Raw genomic sequence first — 13,411 nt, 5'->3', positions numbered from 1 at the left:
GAGAAAACTGCTGATACAAGCTGTCAAAACACTCAGCTATGGCCTGCACCGTTGTTCTGAAGCAGGGCCACTGAACGGATTGCTGCGAAGCCCTGAGCGCGCCTTGCCCTATCCACTGTAATGCATGGGAGGCTTACCTGGCCTGCCAGGAGGACGGGGCTGCCCAGAACTAATTCTTTGGAACATGGTTATGTACTAATATATACACAGGCTGCAGAGCACATTCAAGAGCTTCAAAACAGGCCCTGGAAGCAGCTATGTCTTATTCAGAGCTTCTTGACAACAAAGGGCTAGTTTGCAAAGACGGAAGTCTGTTTCTTCTGCTCCTGCACGTGACAAGTGCTGCACTGACGATACGAGAATGTCAGTGCGTTCCTGCCACGAGGGTAGCTGTCTCCACACCAAGGCTGTGACTTCTGGGGCTGGACAAGCTGGCTGCAGAGCTGCCTGGCCAGTTCTGAACTATCAAGGCCGGAATAAACACTGTCACTGGATTCCTGATGCTTAAAGTTGCCAAGTGGAAGGATTAAATTAAATCTTCAAAACTGCTAGTTTTGCGGTACGTTGTCGGGGAGGAAGTACTCAGAAAAACACACTGTGCCTTAACCCCTGGGCTTGCGTGTCCCGTTCCCTCGTCCGGTGCTGGCTGTAGATTTAAGAACCTGCTTTGGTCCCCCAGCATAAACAGTGGTTTCCTTGCAGTTTTCAAAACACTCAGCGCCCCTTATTTTACCACCTGCCCGTATCATACTCACATATGATGCAATACACACAACCCACACGGGCTCCCTTCACATGTTACGTGATTCAGTTGTGCACCAATTGATTAAAGTGCAGAAACCAGGGGGCCATATTGTACTCTGGCACCATGATAAGTAATGAAAACGACCATTTCCAAACAGTGGGGAATGACCCTGTTTCTTTATTCTCATTCATGACCAGCCCCAGAACAGTCCCGAGAGGATCTGGTGCTCTGACTTCCACGATGCCGAGTGGATTTTTATGTCATTAGACCATTTCGAATCCACTCCTTAAACCTCCTTTAAAAATGAGCCAAATGAAGGACAGGAAATTGTCTTCAAACATAGGTAGCTTATGTTCACTCAACTGCAGCACTCGAAGTAGCAAAATTTAGAAACGACTGATGTCCAGCAGAGGGGGACTGGCTACAGTAACGATGGTGCATCTGTACAATGGAACACCATTAAAAGGAAGTTGCACAAGTGTCTCTGGACATAGAATTAACTCATAATATACTGTTCTCCACATGAAAAGTTCAGGCTATGAAAGGGTTTCACTGAATTTTGCAAACTATTCGTAGAAATGAACCTGGACACTGTCTCTGGGTGAGTGGGCTTACGGATCTTTCTGTTAGTTTTGCTTGTCATTTTCTGGTATGTCTGTAAGGGAGCAGACACTGCTTTAGTAAGAACAGCAACAAGAGCAAACAAACGAACTTAATTAAAGTTGGGGAAAGGACAAAGAAAGGAAAACCACTTGGACACAACTCTCAGCTGTTATTACCAACACTGTGAATAGATCAGAGGGGAAGTGAGAACTCCACTGAGTCTGCCATTTCATCCACACGTTTACAACACTGCTTCGTGCTATTAAAACGTGCGTGCGCTCGTGTACACACACACACACACACACACACACACACACACACACACACACACACACACACACACACACACCCTTCCCCTGACCTCACTTCCCATGTAAGCTTCCATCCGTTCTCACTGTTCCTTGGAGTCACACTTTTAAATTAAACAAAAGTGTGATTCCAAGGAATCATCCCCAGTTCCTTTTCTTCTCGTATGCAGGCAACCGCTTTCAATGGTTTCTTTTTTATTTGAATGTGTTTTTCCAAAATATATACTGTTGTTTTGAGAGTATGCATTTGTATGTTAAGTGATAGTGTTCATATTTCTTGTTTACTATGTTTTTAAGATCCATGTTGATATGTATATATATCTAACTATTGCTTCTGGTGGCTGCATATTATTTAACAGGGTACGTCCACCCAGTTATACCTATTCCACTCTCCCAGTGAAGGCCACTCAGATTATCTCCAATTCTCCTCCCCCTGTATAAGGCTGTAGTGGGAGATGCTAATGCTTGTCCCTATGGACCTGTGGGAGACTTGCCCTGGTGCATATCCAGCGATGGAGCTGTCGGTCACGGGGCATGCCCGAGGAGTTCACTGCCAAAGCTGCATCACAGAATGGCTGTACCAGCCTACCCACCCACCAGTGCTATAAGAGTTACTGTACCCCACACCCACACTAACACTTTGCATTATCCAACTTTCTAACCTCTGTCAGTCTAATAATATCAAGATTCTTCACCTTGGGACTTGCCTTGTGGTCGAGCTGTAAAGAATCTGTCTTCCAATGCAGGGGATGTAGGTTCGATCCCTGGGTGGGGAACTAAGATCCCACATACCATGGGGCAACTAAGCCCACCTGCCACGGCTACTGAGCTCGTGTGCCTCAATGAGAGAGCCCTGCGTGCCGCAAACTACAGAGCCCGCGAGCCACAACGAGAGAGAGAAAACCCGCATGCCACAACTAGAGAGAAGCCCGTGAGCCGCAACGGAAGATCCAGCGTGCCTCAACGAAGACCCCGCGTGCTGCAACTAAGACCCAATGCAGCCAAATAAATAAATTAATTTATATATATTTTAAAAAAAGATTCTTCATCTTTGAAAAATCTCATACTTCTCTGACCCCCTGGGGTTTTATGCATCTCACATGTCTGCCAGCCTTTGAGGTTTACTGACACTTCTTAAAGGGAGAGTCAAGGGTAGTGGTTCTTAAATATGGAGAACTTTTCAAACACACTTATTCCTGGGTCCCACAGAAGACCAATTAACTCAGAATATCTAGGGGACGGACCCAGGCAATAATATTTTTTAAAAAAACCTCCACAGGGCTTCCCTGGTGGCGCAGTGGTTAAGAGTCCGCCTGCCGATGCAGGGGACACGGGTTTGTGCCCCGGTCCGGGAGGATCCCACATGCCGTGGAGCGGCTGGGCCCGTGAGCCAGGGCCGCTGAGCGTGCGCATCCGGAGCCTGTGCTCCGCAGCGGGAGAGGCCTGTGTACCGCAAAAAAAAAAAAAAAAAAAAAAAAAAAAAAAAAAAAAAAAAAAAAAACCTCCACAGATAATTTTAATATGCAGCTGGGAAGGAAAACCACTGTCTCTTTAAATGCTTATTTAATCCTGCTACAACGTTGCTTCTGTCCAGAGTACCCTACTCTGCTCTTACTACAGTCACTAACGCTTTTCTAACTGCCAACTAGGATGCCAGGTTCTGTTTGCCTTGGCATGTCCTCTCTCTCCAGGCGACCCTGTTCACACCCATGGCTTCAACTACACGGGCTCGGCTCCTGCGCTCCTGCTTTTCAAAGCTGACCTCACAGCCTCCGCCCCTCCTACTGCCTACCAGACCCTTTCCCTACAGTGTTCCAAACTGTGCTTACTGTGACCCCTCCCCCACAAGGCTAATTCTATTCCCCTGGTAACCAGGGTTAAAACCTTGAGGTCCATGCCCGCCCTTTCATCACGCCCACAACCTCTCTGCCCGTTCCTCTGCCTTCTCTCCAACCGTCTTCACTGTCATGTTTAGGATGAGCATCTCTCTTCTGGATCTGCTTTTTCCTCCTGTCATTCACCCTACACTCCTGAGAAAATTGAATCAAAGTGCTCCCGTGCTTAAAAAATACCATCGATCCCCCAATCTCTACTGGATAAAATCCAAACCACTGGCTGTGTCGTCCTTCCCCAGACATGCTAGGTCCTTTCATGACTCTATGAAAAGCTCACTACCCAGAATTCTGCCTGGCAGATTCCTATTCATTTTTTAAGCCAACTTAAAGAATGTTTTCGGGCTGACGTCAATCCATATGATGACTTTATACGATAGAAAAGAGCCCCATCCTCTAGGCAGACAGGACCCTTCACTAAGGCACATGGTTGGGCAGTAGAGTAGGGGCTTGATTTCATCCCCTTTCACCCATTTGGCCTGGTGCCCTTGTCCAGGGCAAAACCTGCACAACTATAAGCAGTGGTCTTGGTTTCTTCCTCAGTAAAGACCCCCTCTGATCACCCAAGCAAAGTTAGCTGTTCTAACTTCCATGCTCCAAAAGCACTTTTATATGATATATTACATTTCATAGATATCTCCCCAACTAGCCTACATCCACCAATGGTAGGGTCAATAACTGGGTTACCTCTAACACACGACAGGTGCTGAATGAACGAATGAGTAAAGAGGTGAATGAATGCTTGCTCTGGTTTCCGCAATTCTATGAGATTAAGCCACGATCTAGCAAAAAACAAAACAAAAGAAAAACAAAAAAACCACACACACACACACAAGAGCCAAAACGAGAACAACAACTACCTGAGGATCTATCACTGGGTAATTTATTGTTCTAGACATATGGGTATATGAAATCTTCAGAGGAAAATAGCACTTAAGACGTTTTGATTCTTTACTCTGGAAGTTCTAGATACCATCCTCAATCTATAGGGGAGTATTTCTTTTTTTTTTTGCGGTACGTGGGCGCCTCACTGTTGTGGCCTCTCCCGTTGCGGGGCACAGGCTCCGGACGCACAGGCCCAGCGGCCATGGCTCACGGGCCCAGCCGCTCCGCGGCATGTGGGATCTTCCCAGACCGGGGCACGAACCCGTGTCCCCTGCATCGGCAGGCGGACTCTCAACCGCTGCGCCACCAGGGAAGCCCGGGAATATTTCTTAAAAGTCTAAGAAAATCCAATCAGTGAATTTATTATTATGTAATTTCTTCCCCATGTTCCACCAAAAAGCAAACAAATAAACCAAAACCACCACTAGAGGAAAAACAAAATAAACACCCCTGGACTATTTTCTGCATTCTTTCAAATGAATTGTTTCTTTTGTTTACAAAAGGTAAACTCACGAATCTAACATTTATGGATTCAAAACCGTGGGGATTCAAAACTGTGATGGTTCATATGACTAGATGTCTTATAAAAACAATGAGATAGTCTGCAACTAGATAATTTAAGTCAGCCTTTCTGGTCTTTTTTCACTTGAAATCTGTGAGACTGTATACTATTCTTTCCAGTTTGAATTTTTAAGTTCCAGAGTGCCTCAATTACAGAAGTTCACAGGCAGCTAGAACTTAATCAGAAGAGCCTCTCGGTTGGACCGGCTGACTGCAGCATAATTTTAATTTAACACTGGGAAGTGTGGCATTAAACAGATGCACTATTACATTTTTGGTGGTGACAATTGAGTGTGTTCCAATTAGGCAATTATCCATAGGCCAATCAAGTGCAAACACTCTGGTGGACAAAAACAGGTAAATAAACGCCGAACCTGACACATCTCCGTATTTCCAGGCCACTGATTTAATAGGATCATTCGTAATGCTCTTTGGGGATGCAGACTTCCGTGTGTCATGGGTCTTTCTCTCTGACAGATCCGAAGAGCAACCAGTGTTATCTGGAGCCCCAGAATAAGTGAGGTCACGTTTCCGTTTTTACAGATGGGCGATTCACAGGCACCCAGAGGTTAAGTCGTGTATCCGAGGCCACGGTATCGGGGAAAGACCTACCACTTGCACAACTCGATTTTCCTACTTCAAACTGTGGTTTCTACCCTGACAACCACGCTGATCCGTCAATTGGAAATGGAAATCAGGACATGCCAGACTTAAAACCTTCCTAGCCATGACTTCTACCTACGCCTTCACCGTTTGCACTTAAGACCGAGGCTGCTGGAGACGTGCCTTTGTGTATCCTTCTGTGAGTGCTGTGGTGGATTTCACTTTCCTTTAAAAACTGTAACCCTTTCCTTGTCTTTTTCCCTTAAATTCTATAATTTTGTCACTAAGGTCAAGTCTTTATATAGCTAACATATCAGATGAGCTTAGATTCCATGACAGCCCCAGACTACGGAGCAGATTCTCTGTACGAAAGAACACCAGCAACGTCTCATGACAAGCTGACGCTCACTGAACGGTGCCGCCTCAGGAATCTCTTGCAGGACTGGTGAGCTGCTTGGGGATGGAGCTGCTGGGTGGCATGAAACTGAGAGCATCTGCCTTTGTGTCTTCCATGGCGGTGGAGGAGTACTCTTTCTAAATTCACGGTGGTGGCAGGTCACGTGAACTCGTGCCACTAGGTAGATATAATATATACCGATAGTGACTGACACCTATACACACACACACACACACACACACACACACACACACACACATTTTCTCTCTTTCCCTCTTCCCCTCATTTCAAGATTTCCCCAGCGACTGGCTCTATGTTCAGTTCTTTTAAAACAATCCAGTAATATTCAATGATCAATCAATCAAGCAATCGTTCATTTATCCATTCTTTCAATCATCACTTATCTCCTAAGTACACAGTGCTGGGCTAGACAGTGTGCAGGACACGGAGGAAACCAAGTAGACTGTCCTCAAGATGCTGGGTCACGAGGCTGCTAGTCTATCCACTAAAATGAACTTAGGGTGGCACAAAATATTCTAACAGTGGCTCCAACCAATGTGTTTTCCCTAGGAGATTCTTGGGGGTCAGTTGTGGTGTTAGGAGAACATGAGCTCAGGGGATCCACTTTGAATCAGAACTTGTTCTCTACTCATTAGAAATGAGCCACCAAATACTAATGCTTGAGGTCTGGAAATATTTGAGCCCATACGGTGTCAATTTTTCATGTGTTTTTGCTCTTTTGATTCAGTTTTAATAAATGTTATTCCATCTCGATAACTTTGCTATAAATTCGATGCCCTACTTAGTGGGATAAGCCTTTAAAGGCCAGTAGGATATCGCCTAAGGAAATGAGGTCTGCTGGCTTCCAAAGACAGTTTTCCACCAAAGGCCAGGGTGGGTGTGACTATGTCTGGACAGACCAATCAGCAGTTGTTTTAATGTCCAGACCGTGGGGCGACGCCTGCGGGCAACCAGCATCACCATGTCTGCACACCTTGTCTCCAACCCCATTACTCCGTGTATTTCAGCCTGCTATCTGAACCCCCCCGGTGGCCAGTGCTGCCGGATCCTTTTCATCTTGTCCTGCTACAAGGTGAGGGGATCCGCTCATTCGTCCCTTCCTCCTTGGTGAGATCCTGCTACCCAAACACAGCTCCCTGCTTCTGCTGCTTTTCTCCCCAGGCTCTCCAGACCTTCCACCCCTTCAGGCCGGCTTTGCTTCTCACAGACTTCAGAACCACTTAGGAAGGGCAGCCGCGCTAGGTCCCACTGCTGAAGTCTGCCTGTTCCCACCTCACGTCTAACACTGAATCCCGAGCCAATGCCTGATTGCTGGGAAAAGCCTGAGATGTAAAAAATCAAGTGCATATTATCACAACCTAAGAGCAAGGCTTTGCCTAAAGGCCAACACATCTAACAGTATTCCTGAGAAAGGAGAGAAACCTGGCTCAGGGGAAGGACAGTCATTTACTACCTGGTACTCACAACGTTCACTTTTCTCCTTGGGAAAAAAAAAAAAGATGGAATTGAACTAGTTTGAATTTTTTTGTCGCACGAGGTGGTAAGACTACTCCAAATTTATTCTTGTTTTAAATGCCATCTGCTTCTACCTGCGGATGAAACTGCGCTTCAATTTATATCAAGGTCCAAGGGTGACCAAGCCTGTGGCCTGGTTTATCCATCCCAGTGCCTCCCTCTCTGCCAACAGCTCAGTGACCCCTGGGGGAGAAACATCTTCTGGAGAGAACCCCACCATTTAGATGACTGATAGCAGGAACACCAGATCACAGGAATGAAATTGTGCTCAGGGCCTAATATCCTATTACACCAGGCTATGCATATTTAATTCCTTGGGTCTCTCCTCATAAATCAATTCCTTCAGGCCCTTAATCTCGTCAATATCTTTTCTGATATTGAATTTTAAATGCCATTCTCATTGCTAGGTAGAAAGGCAATCTCTTACTCGTGATGGGATCAGGTTTCATTTACAACTGAGAGATGCTTGGAGGAGCCTGGCCCTGTTCCCTGACCCTGCTGTTAAGATCCTAATGTCGGTCAGAGACAAACAGCCCAGGTGCAGGTCTGACAGGGCTGGCCCTCCAAGAGGTCAAGACAAGGAACCCTGGGGTCATGCCTCTTGGTACCCTGGGAGCCTGGGACAGCTCTGGGAGACTGGGGAGAAGACAGAAGTAAGTGTTTTCAAGGGTGTGGATCCTCAAGGGGGTCCCTGAGACATGAGGCACCCTGCCACCCACCCAGGGCGGTGTGCTCTGACAGGGGTTCCCTTCTCTGAACAGACGAGCAAGGGCCTGACCGAGGACACACACGGTGTGCATACACTGGAGCAAGATCTCGCGGGACGTGGGCGAAGGGAGGCCACGGGTCATGGGTTCTCTGGAGGGGAAGCATACAACCGGAGAGCAAGGGTTTGGAGCTGGAATGTTTCCAGGTTCTCCGAGGCTGGCCCCTAACACTGGTGTTTCCCCCGCTGCAGGGTAAGGGAAGAATCCCTGAATTCCGTGAGCTGTGCAAAATTCCTGAAGGGAAGCAGGAGCGATAAATGTAAGACTTCAAGAGTGACCGAGAATTGGGTAACGCAGGTAACCACTGAGGTGCAGATTTGGAGGCCTAAGTCTGCAGGCAGTGGAAGGACTCCAAGGGCGGGGCTCTGGGAGCTGTCGACCTCGGGGCAGGAAATAAGCAGGTGCAACTGCACAAAACTTAATGGTAATCAAACTAAACGAAGGTCCATCCACTGATTATCAGCGTGCACCAGCAATTCTAACATAATCAGTGATAAAATCCTTTGTTGATCTAAAGCCTAACCAATTGCTGCGGTTACTGATAAGAGTCAATATACATGGGCAAGCTTCAAATGAGCAGTTTCACTTCTTACCCTTTAATAAACATACTCGATGTAGAAACGAATTTGGAAAATGTCAGTATCACAGTCTGCTCCCACCCTCCCCCTCCCCCACCCCCATATGCTCACATGGGACTCAGCTACACCCAGTTTTCGGATTTTGAGCTTGTCTCAGACACAGTGTCTCCAATCCCTGTAGCACTACATGTATTCTTACATTTCTACAGCAGATTCGAAATAAACAATGGTGGCACAGTTATCGCAAGGACTGAGAGCTAGAACTGAGCTACTTCATTCCACAGGACCTCTTCAAGAATTTTTATGTCTCAAATTTGAAACAGTGAAACATGGTGAGAACCATGAGTTGTATTATTTTTGTTGAGTGCAAATTTTAGTTCTTATGTTACATATTTATACTGAATTTTTATATTTTACAAGTTGAAATGAGTTCTTTCAAAATTGTTGACTGTTTGCCTTAAAACTAAAGGACAGATCAAGAAAATGTTACCAAATCAGTGGTACTATTAGTAGTTGCCTAAATTGTGTCTTTTGCATTTGGGTTTGTTAAGATTCATGTATTTACTGGACAATTATTTACAGACTGTAATATATTAACTATAATCAAAAGATCAAAGTGCAAACAGGTGGGTTAAAAAAATTATTTAATAGAGAGTTGTGATTTTTTCCTTACATTGTACTATTTTACTTAAAAATTTTTTTACAGGCATAATTATATGTGAAATTCAATATAAGAAAAATTTCACTGTATTTCTTTCTTGGCCACTATTATTACTTGTTTCATTTCATGATTATTACTGAAAATAATTTTGTCCTGTAGCAGAGGAGGATGTTTAAAAAAGGACCCCCTCGGAGTGTCAAGTTACACTAGGCACACCCCTGGCACGCAGCCCAGTGTCTGGGCAGGAGAGGAGATAATGACCTTGGGAGGGGAGAAATGTGTCATCAGACTTGGTTTTAGAGACCATTTCCTTTACTTGGCTATCCTCCTGGGAGGGCCTCGTTTGCAAAGCAACACATCAATTAATGTCTTGCTTACTGAACGCAGGAAAAGAAGATGCAAAAGTGGCTTAGAAGACTCAAAAACCTATTTTCTCTTCTTCAGATGCTTTTCTTTTTAATAGTGTAATTTGCAGTGTCGTTTCAACTTCCTGTTTTTCACTTTCCTCACATGTTAAATAAAGATGACAATACTCATGAGTGGGATATTATGAGACTAAAGAACATCCATTAATATGTGAGCCTCCTTAATGGCAAAGGGTACTAAGTTAAATGAAAGGGCTGTTACTATCCTCTTTGCAAAAATGGACAGACTAAGGTCAAGTGAGCGGGCCTTACATGAGTGGGCACTCCTGGGGATTAATATTCATAGCGGAAGGTCTGTTGTTCAGTCCCATCCTGGCCATGCTGGTCGTCCTCCTTCAGCCAATTTTCAAAACACAGGGCCAGCCAACTTGAATTAACACCATTCATGCAATTCCCAAGAGAAGGTGTCAAATGTGTTGCTGAAGTAGGAATATAAATCAGTGATATTCCTTCTGTTGCCTCTGCTGGCAATTCCACTGCAAATGATAATCCAATTTGCTGGGATTTATTTATTCTTGTCACTTTTTTTTGGCAGTTATATAAGGTGGTCATCACCCCAGCCTCTGGGCGCATGTACAGCTGTTAATGTAGAAATTTAAAATATTAACATGCTTTCCAGCCAGGTTGGCCCATTTACTTCAAACAAGAACCTAATTGCACAGCTGGGTCTTGCATTGTGCCCCAAAGGCCAAAAGAGATTTGTTCGTTTTCTGCAGGGTTTATAACCCAGTCACGATCAGAGCTTATAGCTAGAAAACCCTTTATGGGTGACTTGTGACCAAAATCCCGTGGCCATCTTTGGAGTTGGCTTATGCAAAGTGATCTGGGGCTAATTCAGTTCAGCCCGTGGAGAGCCAAACCATGCTCTTTCTGGCATCAGTAACAGATACTACCATCATCAGTGACCACCTTGACTGCAGTTTTAGGAAAGCGGCTTTTGACTTAATGGTTACAGAGTAAGAACGTGGTTTTGAGAGCTTTTAGTTGAATCCTAATTGGTGAGAAAGTTGTAATGATCTACCATGTAAATGAAGAGAGAAAATACAGCTGAAAGTTCTCTCTCTACATCAGCCACAGATGTCTGACTAAGGATGGACATGGGTCATCACCTATGTTGCCCAACTCTTGATTAATGGTAGAACTTGAGTGAAGCTAATTCAATAACAATATTCCCAATTTTCCTTTGTTAGCGCAAGTTGACGTTTTTATGGCTAGGAGACTCAGACATCTAGGGGCAGGGTGAGGAGAGGAGGACTGTCCCTGAACTGAGTGCTTTGAATCTTTAGTGACTCTGCAACAAGGTTTGCAAATAATGGGCACATTCGTCTGTCACAGAGAAGGTGTGAGGCGGAGGATGTCTGCTCGTTCCCTGAAGTCTCCACGTTATTTTAATACACTGGGGCTGGTCTGGGACCCCTCATTAGGAGTCTCAGAGTAACCAGAACCTCGTGGAGGTCTCCAAGTTTCACCTGTTCCCTGTTCCAGAGCCGAGCCCTGGGGAGACAGGTGAAGGCCTCACCAGATAAGGACAGTCTCCCTGAGGGGCTTTAACCACCTGCAGGTGGTCTCCGTGGCAGTTACTTAGCCTCTGGACTATCTCAGGTTTGCCCAGTCCCTGAACTGCAGACTGTCTTTAAGGAAAAAAACAAAACCGCAGCAACAGTAGCAGCAGCTGCAAGAGAAAAGCTCAACAGAGACTGACTGCCATTGTGAAATGTGCCACCTACTCTTAATATCTGGGGCTGAGATCCATTGGGTAAAATAAAATAGAGCACCACCCATTTTGCATAGATCTCAAGGATGCAGACAGAAAATTACCATTTTAAACCGATCTTCTCTGCTTCTGCAACATTAAACATAGGAAGCACTAAAGAAGTGAGCTGAATCGCTCAGACCCTTTACAATAAATTGTGTCAGCATGGCCATGAATGATAACAGCAAAAAAGGGTCCCAAGGTATAAAAATTAAGAGAAATTAAAGCTGTAGCTCTACACTTAATATCTACCCCGTGATGATGTGTTCCTCCAGCCTTAGCAATCCCTCAACTTGAGATCGGTGATTGCATGCAATTCAACATTACATGTGGCAAGGCTACCCATGTCCTTTTAATGAAAATTTCAATCACAGGTTTTGCTGAAGTCAGTTGAAAGGCCAGCTTCTAACAATGATGGCACAGGAAAGATCTCCTTGTGTGATACACAGCTAGTTACGTGTGCATTCTAGAAACAGGGAAATCAACACCAAGATTAGTGTTGATGACTTTCATTTTTTTCCAAAAGAAAGAATACGGAGACCACATTTTTAGGGACTGCCAATAGACTCTATATAGCAGTGATTTTTACTTCCTGATGATAATTTGAAAATGTAAATCATGATACAAGTAAGTGACATAAAGCAGTTATATTCTAGTCCAAGTGATTATATCAGGATTAAGAAGGATTATGTGAGAATTACTTTGGGAAGTTTAAAGAAAACCACCTGTTTTGCCACTGAGTTCACTGTGGATAATCTTTAACAAGATATGAAAGTCTTCTTTTGTTCCAAGTTGTTACAATCTTCATTTTTTTCTGTAGTTTCATATTATGAATGGATATTCAGTGGCTATTAAAAAGATTGTATTATTTGGGTTTAACCTGTTAATGGGATGTATCATATTAATAGACTTCTGCAACATTGAACCAACCTTGCATTCCTGGAATAAATCCAGTTTGGTGGTTTATAAAATACCAGATTAAATTAGCTTTTAAAAAGGAATTTTAAATCTATGTTCATAAGTGAGACTGACCTGTAATTTCCACCCGTCTTTTTTACTGCCTTTGTCCTGTTTTGATATCAAGTGTACTAGGTACACTAGCCTTATGAGTTAGTTGGGAGGCGTTTCCTCCTTTTCTATTCTCTGAACAATTTTGCAAAAGATTGGCATAATCTTCCTTGAATGTTTGGTAGAACCTTCCAGTAAATCCATTTTGGATCTATTGCTTTGATGTAAGATTTTAAGCTTCTAACTCCAATTTTCTAATGAGATCATCCAGGCTTTCAATTTTTTCCTGATTTAATTTTGATAAGGTTTTCTTTTCTTCCTTTAGGAATTTGTTTATATCACCTGAGTTTAAAACTTTGTAGTAAAACTATTCCTGATTTTTTCATAGTTCTTCAATCTCTGTTACATCTATAGTTATAACTTACTTTCTTTTAAAACATCGTTTATTAAGTTATTCTCTTTATGATCAGTGTTGCCAAATTTTTCCATTCTATTAGTCTTTTCAAATAGCAACATTTGGCTTTGTTGATCTTCTCTAATGTATGACTCTTTGTTATTTTAGTAATGTCTATCCTTATTTTTATTTATCTTTCCTTCTTTGTGTTTATTTATTTTTTTTGTAATAAGAGTTGGATGCTCATTCCTGTTTCCAGTTTTCTTCTTTCCTTAAACAGACATTTAAAAATTTA

The 13,411-nt window shown here is 43.8% G+C and overlaps 1 protein-coding gene across 12 annotated transcripts in view; it reads right to left on the bottom strand.

Moving 5' to 3' along the window:
• The window catches only part of ENOX1 (ecto-NOX disulfide-thiol exchanger 1), a 610,449-nt gene that overhangs the window by 65,811 nt on the left and 531,227 nt on the right, over positions 1 to 13,411 (bottom strand). The gene's annotated exons all lie outside the window — the stretch shown is intronic.

The sequence above is a fragment of the Tursiops truncatus genome, chromosome 18, assembly GCF_011762595.2.
Source record: "Tursiops truncatus isolate mTurTru1 chromosome 18, mTurTru1.mat.Y, whole genome shotgun sequence".
Taxonomy (NCBI): domain Eukaryota; kingdom Metazoa; phylum Chordata; class Mammalia; order Artiodactyla; family Delphinidae; genus Tursiops; species Tursiops truncatus.
The sequence above is the reverse complement of the archived record's forward strand: the minus strand, read 5'-3'. Positions and strand labels throughout refer to the sequence as shown.